The 17905-nt window shown below is 58.6% G+C and overlaps 1 protein-coding gene across 1 annotated transcript in view; it reads left to right on the top strand.

Annotated features, from left to right (window-relative positions):
- Positions 1-3662: 3662 nt before the first annotated feature.
- Positions 3663-17905, top strand: part of mboat7 (membrane bound O-acyltransferase domain containing 7) — a 57966-nt gene continuing 43723 nt past the window's right edge. The window contains exon 1 of the mRNA XM_059957569.1: positions 3663-3730. The gene's annotated coding sequence lies outside the window, so the exon portion shown is untranslated. The remainder of the gene's footprint in view (positions 3731-17905) is intronic.

Below are 17905 nucleotides of genomic sequence, written 5' to 3'. Positions count from 1 at the left end.
CATGAAGCAGGTGGGTACCTCAGATTGCCAAAGCGAGATGTTAAAGACCTCAGTGAACACTCCAGCCAGTTGCTGAGCTCAGCCCAGTCCACCGTCTGGGCCAGGTGCTTCCCTTGGGTTCACCCTTCCAAGAGCAGCTTCAGAGACTGAAATCATAGGATCATGGGAGTTTGTCATGGCTCCTCCATGTTTTGATGATCAAGGCGAACATAGAAGCCATTGAGCTCCTCTGGAAGTGAACCTATGTTGCTTGATTTAATGTTATAAGAACTGATCACATTCAAGCCCTGCCACAGCTGTCCAGCATCCTTCATTGAATCAAGTTTAGTCTGGAATTGCCACCACGCCCATGAGATAGCTTTCCGGAGGTCGTACTCGGTCCTCTTGTAACTTTCTTGGTCACCAGACTTGAACGACTCTCATCCGGCAGATCATCTAGGGTTGGTTGGGAAAGTCTCTGGTTGACTTTGAGGGGACCGTCAGTGACAACCAAGGTGTATTAATTCAGATCCACAGAACATTGCCCAGTATATCGACTTGATTCACAGCTGCTCCTCTGCCTCCTGTGAGGTATTGTGTTTCAGGAAGACAAACCTGAGTCAGATTTTCACAGGGAACAACAGGGACCCTGGGGAGTGTTGTAGACTCTGGGGTACGGGGGGCATGGTTCCCTGAAAGTGGAGTCACAGGTAGACAGGGACCCTAGGGAGTGTCATAGAACAGTGTGACCCAGGGGTACAGGGATATGGTTCCCTGAAAGTGGAGTTACAGATAGACAGGGCAGTGAAAAAGGCATTTGCCACGCTGACCTTCATCAGTCAGGGCAATGAGTACAGGAGTTGGGACGTCATGTTGCAGTTGTACAAGACGTTGGAGGCCGCAGTTGGAGCATTGTGTTCAGTTCTGATCGCCCCGCTGTCGGAAAGATGCCATTGAGCAGTGTTGGGCACAAAGAAGATTTATGAGGATGTTACTGGGACTTGAGGGATTGAGTTATGGAGAGGTTGGACAGGTTGGGACTCTATTCCTTGGGGCGTAGGAGACTGAGGGGTGACCTTACAGAGGCGTATAAAACCACGAGGGGCACAGGTAGGGTGACTGAGTGGTCTTTTCCCGCATGGCTGAATAATCAAGAACCAGAGATCATGGGTCTAAGGTGAGAAGGGAGGGAGATTTAATAGGGACCCGAGCGGCAACTTTTTCACCCAGTGGTCCATCTATAGAAGGAGTTGGCAGAGTAAGTGGTTGAGGCAGGAACATTAACAACATTTAAAAGGTCCTTGAACAGATACATGGATTGGAAAGGTTTAGAGTGACACGTGCAGTACCTTCGATGAGAATCTATAGCAGGATAGTCCAGTTGGACTGAAGGGACTGTTTCATTGCTGTGAGATTCTGGGTCCAATTCTTGCTTAATTAGATGTAAGTATTATGTTTCCCAGAGAGCTGGAGAAGGGAAGCAGAGGGCAACTTAAAGAGCTTTTTGGCATGTTGAAAATTGCTTCCTGTACCATCCCCTTATCTGCATCTTTGTACATTGTTTCTCTCTCACAGTGGTATACTCTGCGTGGCAGATTCTGATCAAATTTAACAGGTGTTGAGCCACAGAGAAAATTTACAAGACTTGCCAAGACTTGAGGACCTGAGTTACAGGGAAAGGTTAACTTTATTCCCTGGAGAATGAAGGGAGATCTTATAGAATTGTATGAAATGATGAGGGTGAATGCATGCAGGCTTTTTCCTCTCACATAGGATGAGAATACAGCCAGAGGGCAAAGCTCATTGTCAGCAAAACCAAGGAAATGATTGTGAAATTTAGGGAAGGGAACACAACACAAAAGATTCTGCAAATACTGAAAATCCAGAACAATACACAGAAAATGCTGGAGGAACTCAGTAGGTCAGGAAGATGTATGGAAATGAATAAACAGCTATGGACTGAATGCTGAGAATTGAATACACATCCACCACTATCTCTGGCAGTTCATCAATAAGGGCTCATCCAGTATTTGAACCTGGGACCTCTCACACTTGAAGCAAGAATCATACCCCTTGACCAACAAGCCAATTTAGGATTAATTAAGGATCTTGACCTGGAACATCAACTACTTATCAATTTCTCTGATGCTGCTTGACTTGCTGAGTTCCTCCAACATTTTGTGAGTGTTACTTCAGAAAGGAGAAGTCAGGAATGCACACACCAGTCCTCATTGAGCTACCAGTGGTGCAAAGAGTGACCAGTTTCATGTTCACCATCTCCTGGGCCCAACTCTCTGTGGTTTCCTGCGGTCCCGGGCGGAGCAGTTGCCGTACCGAGCTGTGATGCATCCGGATCAAATGCTTTCTGTTGGGCATCGGTGAGGGTCGATGGGGATATGCTGAATTTCTTTCGCCTCCTGAGGAAGTTGAGGCATTAGTGAGGTTTTTGGACATGGCATTTACATGGTTTGCCCGTTGGTGATGTTAATACCTGGAGGTCAAGGCTCTCATCTTGCTGTTTGGAAGCAAGAATGAGGCCATTCTTCAGGAACTAGGGTAAGCTCCTTGACGCTCATATCAGATGTACAAAACAGCACCGGTTTATCTTTGCAAAATGCGTCATTCACACTTATCAGTTTTGAAGTGCTTGCCACTCCTCAGCCCACTTCCCGAACTGATCAATGATAAACTTTTTCATCATTAACAGCACTTCAGCTCATCTCATCTGCAGAATCACTGAGCAAGCCTTGTACATTCATATTTAAATCTTTCTGCAGTGTCCTGTCACAGACTCCTGAGGTAAATTCACATCGAAATCCTCCTGCAGCATCCTGTCACAGACTCCTGGGGTCAGACAGAGTGAATCTCCCTCCACACCATCCCATCACACACTCCTGGGGTCAGACACAGAATTAAACTCTACTCAGGGATGCCAGTAGGCAGCCATTTTGTCATTAACCTCTGCGACAAAGGAGGACAAACACCATCTCATTGGTGCCAACCGTTGGCATAGCTAGACTCAAGACCGTCTGGTACACTGTGGTGAACTACATATACCTGTCTGGACTCGCCCCCTGCCGACTGCTCCTGTGGCTCGTCCCACAGACCCCTGTGTAAAGGCGATCAAGGCCTGAGCCCGGCCTCTCAGTCTCCAGGATGTAGTATGGTGGTCACTCACTGCTTGTACCTTCTTCCAGTCAATAAAAGCTGATATCTCGCCTTACATCTCAGTGTGAGTTATTGATGGTGCATCATACACAATTCTGGCTGTGACTCGTATCTTGAGACAGTGATCAAATTGGCAGGGGGCAAAGGTCAACACAAAATTTGCTCCCTTAGCCCTGCTACTGTGGCAAATCATCACCCCAGTACATTAAATCCCAACAATATGAAGGATTTGACCCCTTCCAGGGCCCAGAAGGGGAAAGCACGTTGTTACCTGCTTCGTCCTCTCCACCACCAACCCCACAACACCCCCTTCCTCCATTTTCAAATCTAACCGTCACCATTTTTCCTCCCGCTCCCGCCCACTCCCCCTCCCACTCCCGCTGCTTAACGGAAGGCGCCGACTGGCCAATAGACGAGGATGAAGGCGCTGACCGACGTTGAGCGCAGGACCAATAGATGGCCTACTGGGGTCGGGAGGCGGACCTTCCGGGAGAGGGCTGATAAGGGTTTGGGATAGGGGCCACTTCCTGTGCGGCTCGGGCTGCCGCCGAGAACGGAGCTCCGCTTTGGTTATTACGTTCCGGTAAGCTCTCCATCCAGCCGGTCAGGGCGCGGGGGGAAACGGGGCTGACGTGAAAGAATTCATGGCGAAATCGTTTGGGGAAGTTGGATTAACATAGCCAGGATCTGCGATTCAATGGGAGGTTAACGTTACTACTTCCTGGTTACAGAAACATATATAATGTAGAGGGAGTGTCACCCCGGGAGTGAATGGGACAGTGTGAGGGGAGTCTCTCCCCGGGAGTGAATGGGACAGTGTGAGGGGAGTGTCACCCCGGGAGTGAATGGGACAGTGTGAGGGGAGTCTCTCCCCGGGAGTGAATGGGACAGTGTGTGGGGACTCTCTCCCCGGGAGTGAATGGGACAGTGTGAGGGGAGTGTCACCCCGGGAGTGAATGGGACATTGTGTGGGGAGTGTCACCCCGGGAGTGAATGGGACATTGTGTGGGGAGTGTCACCCCGGGAGTGAATGGGACATTGTGTGGGGAGTGTCACCCCGGGAGTGAATGGGACAGTGTGAGGGGAGTCTCTCCCCGGGAGTGAATGGGACATTGTGTGGGGAGTGTCACCCCGGGAGTGAATGGGACAGTGTGAGGGGAGTCTCTCCCCGGGAGTGAATGGGACAGTGTGAGGGGAGTCTCTCCCCGGGAGTGAATGGGACATTGTGTGGGGAGTGTCACCCCGGGAGTGAATGAGACAGTGTGTGGGGAGTCTCTCCCCGGGAGTGAATGGTACAGTGTGAGGGGACTGTCACCCCGGGAGTGAATGGGACAGTGTGAGGGGAGACTCTCCCCGGGAGTGAATGGGACAGTGTGTGGGGAGTCTCTCCCCGAGAGTGAATGGGACAGTGTGAGGGGAGACTCTCCCCGGGAGTGAATGGGACAGTGTGAGGGGAGTGTCACCCCGGGAGTGAATGGGACAGTGTGCGGGGAGTCTCTCCCCGGGAGTGAATGGGACAGTGTGTGGGGAGTGTCACCCCGGGAGTGAATGGGACTGTGTGAGGGTAGTGTCACCCCGGGAGTGAATGGGACTGTGTGAGGGGAGTGTCACCCCGGGAGTGAATGGGACAGTGTGTGGGGAGTCTCTCCCCGGGAGTGAATGGGACAGTGTGAGGGGTGTGTCACCCCGGGAGTGAATGGGACAGTGTGAGTGGAGTCTCTCCCCGGGAGTGAATTGGACAGTGTGAGGGGAGTGTCACCCCGGGAGTGAATGGGACAGTGTGTGGGGGGTGTCACCCCGGGAGTGAATGGGACATTGTGTGGGGAGTATCTCTCCGGGAGTGAATGGGACAGTGTGAGGGGAGTGTCACCCCGGGAGTGAATGGGACTGTGTGAGGGGAGTGTCACCCCGGGAGTGAATGGGACAGTGTGTGGGGAGTCTCTCCCCGGGAGTGAATGGGACAGTGTGTGCGGTGTGTGACCCCGGGAGTGAATGGGACAGTGTGAGGGGAGTCTCTCCCCGGGAGTGAATGGGACAGTGTGTGGGGGAGTGTCACCCCGGGAGTGAATGGGACAGTGTGTGGGGAGTCTGTCCCCGGGAGTGAATGGGAAAGTGTGTGGGGAGTCTCTCCCCGGGAGTGAATGGGACAGTGTGCGGGGAGTCTCTCCCCGGGAGTGAATGGGACAGTGTGTGGGGAGTCTCTACCCGTGAGTGAATGGGACAGATAGTGGGGAGTCTCTCCCCGGGAGTCAATGGGACAGTGTGAGGGGTGTGTCACCCCGGGAGTGAACGGGACAGTGTGAGGGGAGTGTCACCCCGGGAGTGAATGGGACAGTGTGAGGGGAGTCTCTCCCCGGGAGTGAATGGGACAGTGTGAGGGGTGTGTCACCCCGGGAGTGAATGGGACAGTGTGAGGGGAGTCTCGCCCCGGGAGTGAATGGGACAGTGTGAGGGGACTGTCACCCCGGGAGTGAATGGGACAGTGTGAGGGGAGTCTCTCCCCGGGAGTGAATGGGACAGTGTGTGGGGACTCTCTCCCCGGGAGTGAATGGGACAGTGTGAGGGGAGTGTCACCCCGGGAGTGAATGGGACAGTGTGTGGGGAGACTCTCCCCGGGAGTGAATGGGACAGTGTGAGGGGAGTGTCACCCCGGGAGTGAATGGGACATTGTGTGGGGAGTGTCACCCCGGGAGTGAATGGGACAGTGTGTGGGGAGTCTCTCCCCGGGAGTGAATTGGACAGCGTCGGGGAGTCTCTCCCCGGGAGTGAATGGGACAGTGTGAGGGGAGTCTCTCCCCGGGAGTGAATGGGACATTGTGTGGGGAGTCTCTCCCCGGGAGGGAATGGGACAGTGTGTGGGGAGTCTCTCCCTGGGTGTGAATCTGTCAGCGTCGGGGAGTCTCTCCCCGGGAGTGAATGGGACAGTGTGAGGGGGGTGTCACCCCAGGAGTGAATGGGACATTGTGTGGGGAGTATCTCTCCGGGAGTGAATGGGACAGTGTGAGGGGAGTGTCACCCCGGGAGTGAATGGGACTGTGTGAGGGGAGTGTCACCCCGGGAGTGAATGGGACAGTGTGTGGGGAGTCTCTCCCCGGGAGTAAATGGGACAGTGTGTGCGGTGTGTGACCCCGGGAGTGAATGGGACAGTGTGAGGGGTGTGTCACCCCGAGAGTGAATGGGACAGTGTGTGGGGAGTCTGTCCCCGGGAGTGAATGGGAAAGTGTGTGGGGAGTCTCTCCCCGGGAGTGAATGGGACAGTGTGCGGGGAGTCTCTCCCCGGGAGTGAATGGGACAGTGTGTGGGGAGTCTCTACCCGTGAGTGAATGGGACAGATAGTGGGGAGTCTCTCCCCGGGAGTCAATGGGACAGTGTGAGGGGTGTGTCACCCCGGGAGTGAACGGGACAGTGTGAGGGGAGTGTCACCCCGGGAGTGAATGGGACAGTGTGAGGGGAGTCTCTCCCCGGGAGTGAATGGGACAGTGTGAGGGGTGTGTCACCCCGGGAGTGAATGGGACAGTGTGAGGGGAGTCTCGCCCCGGGAGTGAATGGGACAGTGTGAGGGGACTGTCACCCCGGGAGTGAATGGGACAGTGTGAGGGGAGTCTCTCCCCGGGAGTGAATGGGACAGTGTGTGGGGACTCTCTCCCCGGGAGTGAATGGGACTGTGTGAGGGGAGTGTCACCCCGGGAGTGAATGGGACAGTGTGAGGGGAGTGTCACCCCGGGAGTGAATGGGACAGTGTGAGGGGAGTGTCACCCCGGGAGTGAATGGGACATTGTGTGGGGAGAGTCACCCCGGGAGTGAATGGGACAGTGTGTGGGGAGTCTCTCCCCGGGAGTGAATGGGACAGTGTGAGGGCAGTGTCACCCCAGGAGTGAATGGGACAGTGTGTGGGGAGTCTCTCCCCGGGAGTGAATGGTACAGTGTGAGGGGACTGTCACCCCGGGAGTGAATGGGACAGTGTGAGGGGAGTCTCTCCCCGGGAGTGAATGGGACAGTGTGAGGGGAGTCTCTCCCCGGGAGTGAATGGGACAGTGTGTGGGGACTCTCTCCCCGGGAGTGAATGGGACAGTGTGAGGGGAGTGTCACCCCGGGAGTGAATGGGACAGTGTGTGGAGAGACTCTCCCCGGGAGTGAATGGGACAGTGTGAGGGGAGTGTCACCCCGGGAGAGAATGGGACATTGTGTGGGGAGTGTCACCCCGGGAGTGAATGGGACAGTGTGTGGGGAGTCTCTCCCCGGGAGTGAATGGGACAGTGTGAGGGGAGTGTCACCCCGGGAGGGAATGGGACAGTGTGAGGGGTGTGTCACCCCGGGAGGGAATGGGACAGTGTGTGGGGATTCTCTCCCCGGGAGTGAATCGGACAGCGTCGGGGAGTCTCTCCCCGGGAGTGAATTGGACAGCGTCGGGGAGTCTCTCCCCGGGAGTGAATGGGACAGTGTGAGGGGAGTATCTCTCCGGGAGTGAATGGGACATTGTGTGGGGAGTCTCTCCCCGGGAGGGAATGGGACAGTGTGTGGGGAGTCTCTCCCTGGGTGTGAATCTGTCAGCGTCGGGGAGTCTCTCCCCGGGAGTGAATGGGACAGTGTGAGGGGGGTGTCACCCCGGGAGTGAATGGGACAGTGTGAGGGGTGTGTCACCCTGGGAGTGAATGGGACAGTGTGAGTGGAGTCTCTCCCCGGGAGTGAATTGGACAGTGTGAGGGGAGTGTCACCCCGGGAGTGAATGGGACAGTGTGTGGGGAGTGTCACCCCGGGAGTGAATGGGACAGTGTGTGGGGAGTCTCTCCCCGGGAGTGATTCGGACAGTGTGAGGGGAGTGTCACCCCGGGAATGAATGGGACAGTGTGAGGGCAGTCTCTCCCCGGGAGTGAATGGGACAGTGTGTGGGGAGTCTCTCCCCGGGAGTGAATGGGACAGTGTGTGCGGTGTGTGACCCCGGGAGTGAATGGGACAGTGTGAGGGGTGTGTCACCCCGGGAGTGAATGGGACAGTGTGTGGGGAGACTCTCCCCGGGAGTGAATGGGACAGTGTGCGGGGAGTCTCTCCCCGGGAGTGAATGGGACAGTGTGTGGGGAGTCTCTACCCGTGAGTGAATGGGACAGATAGTGGGGAGTCTCTCCCCGGGAGTCAATGGGACAGTGTGAGGGGTGTGTCACCCCGGGAGTGAACGGGACAGTGTGAGGGGAGTGTCACCCCGGGAGTGAATGGGACAGTGTGAGGGGAGTCTCTCCCCGGGAGTGAATGGGACAGTGTGAGGGGAGTCTCTCCCCGGGAGTGAATGGGACAGTGTGAGGGGAGTCTCGCCCCGGGAGTGAATGGGACAGTGTGAGGGGACTGTCACCCCGGGAGTGAATGGGACAGTGTGAGGGGAGTCTCTCCCCGGGAGTGAATGGGACAGTGTGTGGGGACTCTCTCCCCGGGAGTGAATGGGACAGTGTGAGGGGAGTGTCACCCCGGGAGTGAATGGGACAGTGTGTGGGGAGACTCTCCCCGGGAGTGAATGGGACAGTGTGAGGGGAGTGTCACCCCGGGAGTGAATGGGACATTGTGTGGGGAGTGTCACCCCGGGAGTGAATGGGACAGTGTGTGGGGAGTCTCTCCCCGGGAGTGATTGGGACAGTGTGAGGGCAGTGTCACCCCAGGAGTGAATGGGACAGTGTGTGGGGAGTCTCTCCCCGGGAGTGAATGGTACAGTGTGAGGGGACTGTCACCCCGGGAGTGAATGGGACAGTGTGAGGGGACTGTCACCCCGGGTGTGAATGGGACAGTGTGAGGGGAGTCTCTCCCCGTGAGTGAATGGGACAGTGTGTGGGGACTCTCTCCCCGAGAGTGAATGGGACAGTGTGAGGGGAGTGTCACCCCGGGAGTGAATGGGACAGTGTGTGGGGAGACTCTCCCCGGGAGTGAATGGGACAGTGTGAGGGGAGTGTCACCCCGGGAGTGAATGGGACATTGTGTGGGGACTGTCACCCCGGGAGTGAATGGGACAGTGTGTGGGGAGTCTCTCCCCGGGAGTGAATGGGACAGTGTGAGGGGAGTGTCACCCCGGGAGTGAATGGGACAGTGTGAGGGGAGTGTCACCCCGGGAGTGAATGGGACTGTGTGAGGGGAGTGTCACCCCGGGAGTGAATGGGACTGTGTGAGGGGAGTGTCACCCCGGGAGTGAATGGGACAGTGTGTGGGGAGTCTCTCCCCGGGAGTGAATGGGACAGTGTGAGGGGTGTGTCACCCCGGGAGTGAATGGGACAGTGTGAGTGGAGTCTCTCCCCGGGAGTGAATTGGACAGTGTGAGGGGAGTGTCACCCCGGGAGTGAATGGGACAGTGTGTGGGGAGTGTCACCCCGGGAGTGAATGGGACAGTGTGTGGGGAGTCTCTCCCCGGGAGTGAATCGGACAGTCTGAGGGGAGTGTCACCCCGGGAATGAATGGGACAGTGTGAGGGCAGTCTCTCCCCGGGAGTGAATGGGACAGTGTGTGCGGTGTGTGACCCCGGGAGTGAATGGAACAGTGTGAGGGGTGTGTCACCCCGGGAGTGAATGGGACAGTGTGTGGTGAGTCTGGGACAGTGTGAGGGCACTGTCACCGCGGGAGTGAATGGGACAGTGTGTGGGGAGTCTGGGACAGTGTGAGGGGAGTCTCTCCCCGGGAGTGAATGGGACAGTCTGAGGGGAGTGTCACCCCGGGAGTGAATGGGACAGTGTGTGGGGAGTCTCTCCCCGGGAGTGAATGGGACAGTGTGTGCGGTGTGTGACCCCGGGAGTGAATGGGACAGTGTGAGGGGTGTGTCACCCCGGGAGTGAATGGGACAGTGTGTGGGGAGTCTGTCCCCGGGAGTGAATGGGAAAGTGTGTGGGGAGTCTCTCCCCGGGAGTGAATGGGACAGTGTGCGGGGAGTCTCTCCCCGGGAGTGAATGGGACAGTGTATGGGGAGTCTCTACCCGTGAGTGAATGGGACAGTTTGTGGGGAGTCTCTCCCCGGGATTCAATGGGACAGTGTGAGGGGACTGTCACCCCGGGAGTGAATGGGACAGTGTGAGGGGAGTCTCTCCCCGGGAGTGAATGGGACAGTGTGTGGGGAGTGTCACCCCGGGAGTGAATGGGACAGTGTGTGGGGAGTGTCACCCCGGGAGTGAATGGGACAGTGTGTGGGGAGTCTCTCCCCGGGAGTGAATCGGACAGTGTGAGGGGAGTGTCACCCCGGGAATGAATGGGACAGTGTGAGGGCAGTCTCTCCCCGGGAGTGAATGGGACAGTGTGTGGGGAGTCTCTCCCCGGGAGTGAATGGGACAGTGTGTGCGGTGTGTGACCCCGGGAGTGAATGGGACAGTGTGAGGGGAGTATCTCTCCGGGAGTGAATGGGACATTGTGTGGGGAGTCTCTCCCCGGGAGGGAATGGGACAGTGTGTGGGGAGTCTCTCCCTGGGTGTGAATCTGTCAGCGTCGGAGAGTCTCTCCCCGGGAGTGAATGGGACAGTGTGAGGGGGGTGTCACCCTGGGAGTGAATGGGACATTGTGTGGGGAGTATCTGTCCGGGAGTGAATGGGACAGTGTGAGGGGAGTGTCACCCCGGGAGTGAATGGGACTGTGTGAGGGGAGTGTCACCCCGGGAGTGAATGGGACAGTGTGTGGGGAGTCTCTCCCCGGGTGTGAATGGGACAGTGTGTGCGGTGTGTGACCCCGGGAGTGAATGGGACAGTGTGTGCGGTGTGTGACCCCGGGAGTGAATGGGACAGTGTGAGGGGTGTGTCACCCCGGGAGTGAATGGGACAGTGTGTGGGGAGTCTGTCCCCAGGAGTGAATGGGAAAGTGTGTGGGGAGTCTCTCCCCGGGAGTGAATGGGACAGTGTGCGGGGAGTCTCTCCCCGGGAGTGAATGGGACAGTGTGTGGGGAGTCTCTACCCGTGAGTGAATGGGACAGATAGTGGGCAGTCTCTCCCCGGGAGTCAATGGGACAGTGTGAGGGGTGTGTCACCCCGGGAGTGAACGGGACAGTGTGAGGAGAGTGTCACCCCGGGAGTGAATGGGACAGTGTGAGGGGAGTCTCTCCCCGGGAGTGAATGGGACAGTGTGAGGGGTGTGTCACCCCGGGAGTGAATGGGACAGTGTGAGGGGACTCTCTACCCGTGAGTGAATGGGACTGTGTGAGGGGAGTCTCGCCCCGGGAGTGAATGGGACAGTGTGAGGGGACTGTCACCCCGGGAGTGAATGGGACAGTGTGAGGGGAGTCTCTCCCCGGGAGTGAATGGGACAGTGTGAGGGGAGTCTCTCCCCGGGAGCGAATGGGACAGTGTGAGGGGAGTCTCTCCCCGGGAGTGAATGGGACAGTGTGTGGGGACTCTCTCCCCGGGAGTGAATGGGACAGTGTGTGCGGTGTGTGACCCCGGGAGTGAATGGGAAAGTGTGTGGGGAGTCTCTCCCCGGGAGTGAATGGGACAGTGTGCGGGGAGTCTCTCCCCGGGAGTGAATGGGACAGTGTGTGGGGAGTCTCTACCCGTGAGTGAATGGGACAGATAGTGGGGAGTCTCTCCCCGGGAGTCAATGGGACAGTGTGAGGGGTGTGTCACCCCGGGAGTGAACGGGACAGTGTGAGGGGAGTGTCACCCCGGGAGTGAATGGGACAGTGTGAGGGGAGTCTCTCCCCGGGAGTGAATGGGACAGTGTGAGGGGTGTGTCACCCCGGGAGTGAATGGGACAGTGTGAGGGGAGTCTCGCCCCGGGAGTGAATGGGACAGTGTGAGGGGACTGTCACCCCGGGAGTGAATGGGACAGTGTGAGGGGAGTCTCTCCCCGGGAGTGAATGGGACAGTGTGTGGGGACTCTCTCCCCGGGAGTGAATGGGACAGTGTGAGGGGAGTGTCACCCCGGGAGTGAATGGGACAGTGTGTGGGGAGACTCTCCCCGGGAGTGAATGGGACAGTGTGAGGGGAGTGTCACCCCGGGAGTGAATGGGACATTGTGTGGGGAGTGTCACCCCGGGAGTGAATGGGACAGTGTGTGGGGAGTCTCTCCCCGGGAGTGAATTGGACAGCGTCGGGGAGTCTCTCCCCGGGAGTGAATGGGACAGTGTGAGGGGAGTCTCTCCCCGGGAGTGAATGGGACATTGTGTGGGGAGTCTCTCCCCGGGAGGGAATGGGACAGTGTGTGGGGAGTCTCTCCCTGGGTGTGAATCTGTCAGCGTCGGGGAGTCTCTCCCCGGGAGTGAATGGGACAGTGTGAGGGGGGTGTCACCCCAGGAGTGAATGGGACATTGTGTGGGGAGTATCTCTCCGGGAGTGAATGGGACAGTGTGAGGGGAGTGTCACCCCGGGAGTGAATGGGACTGTGTGAGGGGAGTGTCACCCCGGGAGTGAATGGGACAGTGTGTGGGGAGTCTCTCCCCGGGAGTAAATGGGACAGTGTGTGCGGTGTGTGACCCCGGGAGTGAATGGGACAGTGTGAGGGGTGTGTCACCCCGAGAGTGAATGGGACAGTGTGTGGGGAGTCTGTCCCCGGGAGTGAATGGGAAAGTGTGTGGGGAGTCTCTCCCCGGGAGTGAATGGGACAGTGTGCGGGGAGTCTCTCCCCGGGAGTGAATGGGACAGTGTGTGGGGAGTCTCTACCCGTGAGTGAATGGGACAGATAGTGGGGAGTCTCTCCCCGGGAGTCAATGGGACAGTGTGAGGGGTGTGTCACCCCGGGAGTGAACGGGACAGTGTGAGGGGAGTGTCACCCCGGGAGTGAATGGGACAGTGTGAGGGGAGTCTCTCCCCGGGAGTGAATGGGACAGTGTGAGGGGTGTGTCACCCCGGGAGTGAATGGGACAGTGTGTGGGGAGACTCTCCCCGGGAGTGAATGGGACAGTGTGAGGGGAGTGTCACCCCGGGAGTGAATGGGACATTGTGTGGGGAGTGTCACCCCGGGAGTGAATGGGACAGTGTGTGGGGAGTCTCTCCCCGGGAGTGAATTGGACAGCGTCGGGGAGTCTCTCCCCGGGAGTGAATGGGACAGTGTGAGGGGAGTATCTCTCCGGGAGTGAATGGGACATTGTGTGGGGAGTCTCTCCCCGGGAGGGAATGGGACAGTGTGTGGGGAGTCTCTCCCTGGCTGTGAATCTGTCAGCGTCGGGGAGTCTCTCCCCGGGAGTGAATGGGACAGTGTGAGGGGGGTGTCACCCCGGGAGTGAATGGGACATTGTGTGGGGAGTATCTGTCCGGGAGTGAATGGGACAGTGTGAGGGGAGTGTCACCCCGGGAGTGAATGGGACTGTGTGAGGGGAGTGTCACCCCGGGAGTGAATGGGACAGTGTGTGGGGAGTCTCTCCCCGGGTGTGAATGGGACAGTGTGTGCGGTGTGTGACCCCGGGAGTGAATGGGACAGTGTGAGGGGTGTGTCACCCCGGGAGTGAATGGGACAGTGTGTGGGGAGTCTGTCCCCGGTAGTGAATGGGAAAGTGTGTGGGGAGTCTCTCCCCGGGAGTGAATGGGACAGTGTGCGGGGAGTCTCTCCCCGGGAGTGAATGGGACAGTGTGTGGGGAGTCTCTACCCGTGAGTGAATGGGACAGATAGTGGGGAGTCTCTCCCCGGGAGTCAATGGGACAGTGTGAGGGGTGTGTCACCCCGGGAGTGAACGGGACAGTGTGAGGGGAGTGTCACCCCGGGAGTGAATGGGACAGTGTGAGGGGAGTCTCTCCCCGGGAGTGAATGGGACAGTGTGAGGGGTGTGTCACCCCGGGAGTGAATGGGACAGTGTGAGGGGAGTCTCGCCCCGGGAGTGAATGGGACAGTGTGAGGGGACTGTCACCCCGGGAGTGAATGGGACAGTGTGAGGGGAGTCTCTCCCCGGGAGTGAATGGGACAGTGTGTGGGGACTCTCTCCCCGGGAGTGAATGGGACAGTGTGAGGGGAGTGTCACCCCGGGAGTGAATGGGACAGTGTGTGGGGAGACTCTCCCCGGGAGTGAATGGAACAGTGTGAGGGGAGTGTCACCCCGGGAGTGAATGGGACATTGTGTGGGGAGTGTCACCCCGGGAGTGAATGGGACAGTGTGTGGGGAGTCTCTCCCCGGGAGTGAATGGGACAGTGTGAGGGCAGTGTCACCCCAGGAGTGAATGGGACAGTGTGTGGGGAGTCTCTCCCCGGGAGTGAATGGTACAGTGTGAGGGGACTGTCACCCCGGGAGTGAATGGGACAGTGTGAGGGGAGTCTCTCCCCGGGAGTGAATGGGACAGTGTGAGGGGAGTCTCTCCCCGGGAGTGAATGGGACAGTGTGTGGGGACTCTCTCCCCGGGAGTGAATGGGACAGTGTGAGGGGAGTGTCACCCCGGGAGTGAATGGGACAGTGTGTGGAGAGACTCTCCCCGGGAGTGAATGGGACAGTGTGAGGGGAGTGTCACCCCGGGAGAGAATGGGACATTGTGTGGGGAGTGTCACCCCGGGAGTGAATGGGACAGTGTGTGGGGAGTCTCTCCCCGGGAGTGAATGGGACAGTGTGAGGGGAGTGTCACCCCGGGAGGGAATGGGACAGTGTGAGGGGTGTGTCACCCCGGGAGGGAATGGGACAGTGTGTGGGGATTCTCTCCCCGGGAGTGAATCGGACAGCGTCGGGGAGTCTCTCCCCGGGAGTGAATTGGACAGCGTCGGGGAGTCTCTCCCCGGGAGTGAATGGGACAGTGTGAGGGGAGTATCTCTCCGGGAGTGAATGGGACATTGTGTGGGGAGTCTCTCCCCGGGAGGGAATGGGACAGTGTGTGGGGAGTCTCTCCCTGGGTGTGAATCTGTCAGCGTCGGGGAGTCTCTCCCCGGGAGTGAATGGGACAGTGTGAGGGGGGTGTCACCCCGGGAGTGAATGGGACAGTGTGAGGGGTGTGTCACCCTGGGAGTGAATGGGACAGTGTGAGTGGAGTCTCTCCCCGGGAGTGAATTGGACAGTGTGAGGGGAGTGTCACCCCGGGAGTGAATGGGACAGTGTGTGGGGAGTGTCACCCCGGGAGTGAATGGGACAGTGTGTGGGGAGTCTCTCCCCGGGAGTGATTCGGACAGTGTGAGGGGAGTGTCACCCCGGGAATGAATGGGACAGTGTGAGGGCAGTCTCTCCCCGGGAGTGAATGGGACAGTGTGTGGGGAGTCTCTCCCCGGGAGTGAATGGGACAGTGTGTGCGGTGTGTGACCCCGGGAGTGAATGGGACAGTGTGAGGGGTGTGTCACCCCGGGAGTGAATGGGACAGTGTGTGGGGAGACTCTCCCCGGGAGTGAATGGGACAGTGTGAGGGGAGTGTCACCCCGGGAGTGAATGGGACATTGTGTGGGGAGTGTCACCCCGGGAGTGAATGGGACAGTGTGTGGGGAGTCTCTCCCCGGGAGTGAATGGGACAGTGTGCGGGGAGTCTCTCCCCGGGAGTGAATGGGACAGTGTGTGGGGAGTCTCTACCCGTGAGTGAATGGGACAGATAGTGGGGAGTCTCTCCCCGGGAGTCAATGGGACAGTGTGAGGGGTGTGTCACCCCGGGAGTGAACGGGACAGTGTGAGGGGAGTGTCACCCCGGGAGTGAATGGGACAGTGTGAGGGGAGTCTCTCCCCGGGAGTGAATGGGACAGTGTGAGGGGAGTCTCTCCCCGGGAGTGAATGGGACAGTGTGAGGGGAGTCTCGCCCCGGGAGTGAATGGGACAGTGTGAGGGGACTGTCACCCCGGGAGTGAATGGGACAGTGTGAGGGGAGTCTCTCCCCGGGAGTGAATGGGACAGTGTGTGGGGACTCTCTCCCCGGGAGTGAATGGGACAGTGTGAGGGGAGTGTCACCCCGGGAGTGAATGGGACAGTGTGTGGGGAGACTCTCCCCGGGAGTGAATGGGACAGTGTGAGGGGAGTGTCACCCCGGGAGTGAATGGGACATTGTGTGGGGAGTGTCACCCCGGGAGTGAATGGGACAGTGTGTGGGGAGTCTCTCCCCGGGAGTGAATGGGACAGTGTGAGGGCAGTGTCACCCCAGGAGTGAATGGGACAGTGTGTGGGGAGTCTCTCCCCGGGAGTGAATGGTACAGTGTGAGGGGACTGTCACCCCGGGAGTGAATGGGACAGTGTGAGGGGACTGTCACCCCGGGTGTGAATGGGACAGTGTGAGGGGAGTCTCTCCCCGTGAGTGAATGGGACAGTGTGTGGGGACTCTCTCCCCGAGAGTGAATGGGACAGTGTGAGGGGAGTGTCACCCCGGGAGTGAATGGGACAGTGTGTGGGGAGACTCTCCCCGGGAGTGAATGGGACAGTGTGAGGGGAGTGTCACCCCGGGAGTGAATGGGACATTGTGTGGGGACTGTCACCCCGGGAGTGAATGGGACAGTGTGTGGGGAGTCTCTCCCCGGGAGTGAATGGGACAGTGTGAGGGGAGTGTCACCCCGGGAGTGAATGGGACAGTGTGAGGGGAGTGTCACCCCGGGAGTGAATGGGACTGTGTGAGGGGAGTGTCACCCCGGGAGTGAATGGGACTGTGTGAGGGGAGTGTCACCCCGGGAGTGAATGGGACAGTGTGTGGGGAGTCTCTCCCCGGGAGTGAATGGGACAGTGTGAGGGGTGTGTCACCCCGGGAGTGAATGGGACAGTGTGAGTGGAGTCTCTCCCCGGGAGTGAATTGGACAGTGTGAGGGGAGTGTCACCCCGGGAGTGAATGGGACAGTGTGAGTGGTGTGTCACCCCGGGAGTGAATGGGACAGTGTGTGGTGAGTCTGGGACAGTGTGAGGGCACTGTCACCGCGGGAGTGAATGGGACAGTGTGTGGGGAGTCTGGGACAGTGTGAGGGGAGTCTCTCCCCGGGAGTGAATGGGACAGTCTGAGGGGAGTGTCACCCCGGGAGTGAATGGGACAGTGTGTGGGGAGTCTCTCCCCGGGAGTGAATGGGACAGTGTGTGCGGTGTGTGACCCCGGGAGTGAATGGGACAGTGTGAGGGGTGTGTCACCCCGGGAGTGAATGGGACAGTGTGTGGGGAGTCTGTCCCCGGGAGTGAATGGGAAAGTGTGTGGGGAGTCTCTCCCCGGGAGTGAATGGGACAGTGTGCGGGGAGTCTCTCCCCGGGAGTGAATGGGACAGTGTATGGGGAGTCTCTACCCGTGAGTGAATGGGACAGTTTGTGGGGAGTCTCTCCCCGGGATTCAATGGGACAGTGTGAGGGGACTGTCACCCCGGGAGTGAATGGGACAGTGTGAGGGGAGTCTCTCCCCGGGAGTGAATGGGACAGTGTGTGGGGAGTGTCACCCCGGGAGTGAATGGGACAGTGTGTGGGGAGTGTCACCCCGGGAGTGAATGGGACAGTGTGTGGGGAGTCTCTCCCCGGGAGTGAATCGGACAGTGTGAGGGGAGTGTCACCCCGGGAATGAATGGGACAGTGTGAGGGCAGTCTCTCCCCGGGAGTGAATGGGACAGTGTGTGGGGAGTCTCTCCCCGGGAGTGAATGGGACAGTGTGTGCGGTGTGTGACCCCGGGAGTGAATGGGACAGTGTGAGGGGAGTATCTCTCCGGGAGTGAATGGGACATTGTGTGGGGAGTCTCTCCCCGGGAGGGAATGGGACAGTGTGTGGGGAGTCTCTCCCTGGGTGTGAATCTGTCAGCGTCGGAGAGTCTCTCCCCGGGAGTGAATGGGACAGTGTGAGGGGGGTGTCACCCTGGGAGTGAATGGGACATTGTGTGGGGAGTATCTGTCCGGGAGTGAATGGGACAGTGTGAGGGGAGTGTCACCCCGGGAGTGAATGGGACTGTGTGAGGGGAGTGTCACCCCGGGAGTGAATGG

This window comes from Hypanus sabinus (genome assembly GCF_030144855.1).
Source record: "Hypanus sabinus isolate sHypSab1 chromosome 24 unlocalized genomic scaffold, sHypSab1.hap1 SUPER_24_unloc_2, whole genome shotgun sequence".
NCBI lineage: Eukaryota > Metazoa > Chordata > Chondrichthyes > Myliobatiformes > Dasyatidae > Hypanus > Hypanus sabinus.
Note: the sequence above shows the minus strand (reverse complement) of the source record. Positions and strands in the feature narration are given on the sequence as shown.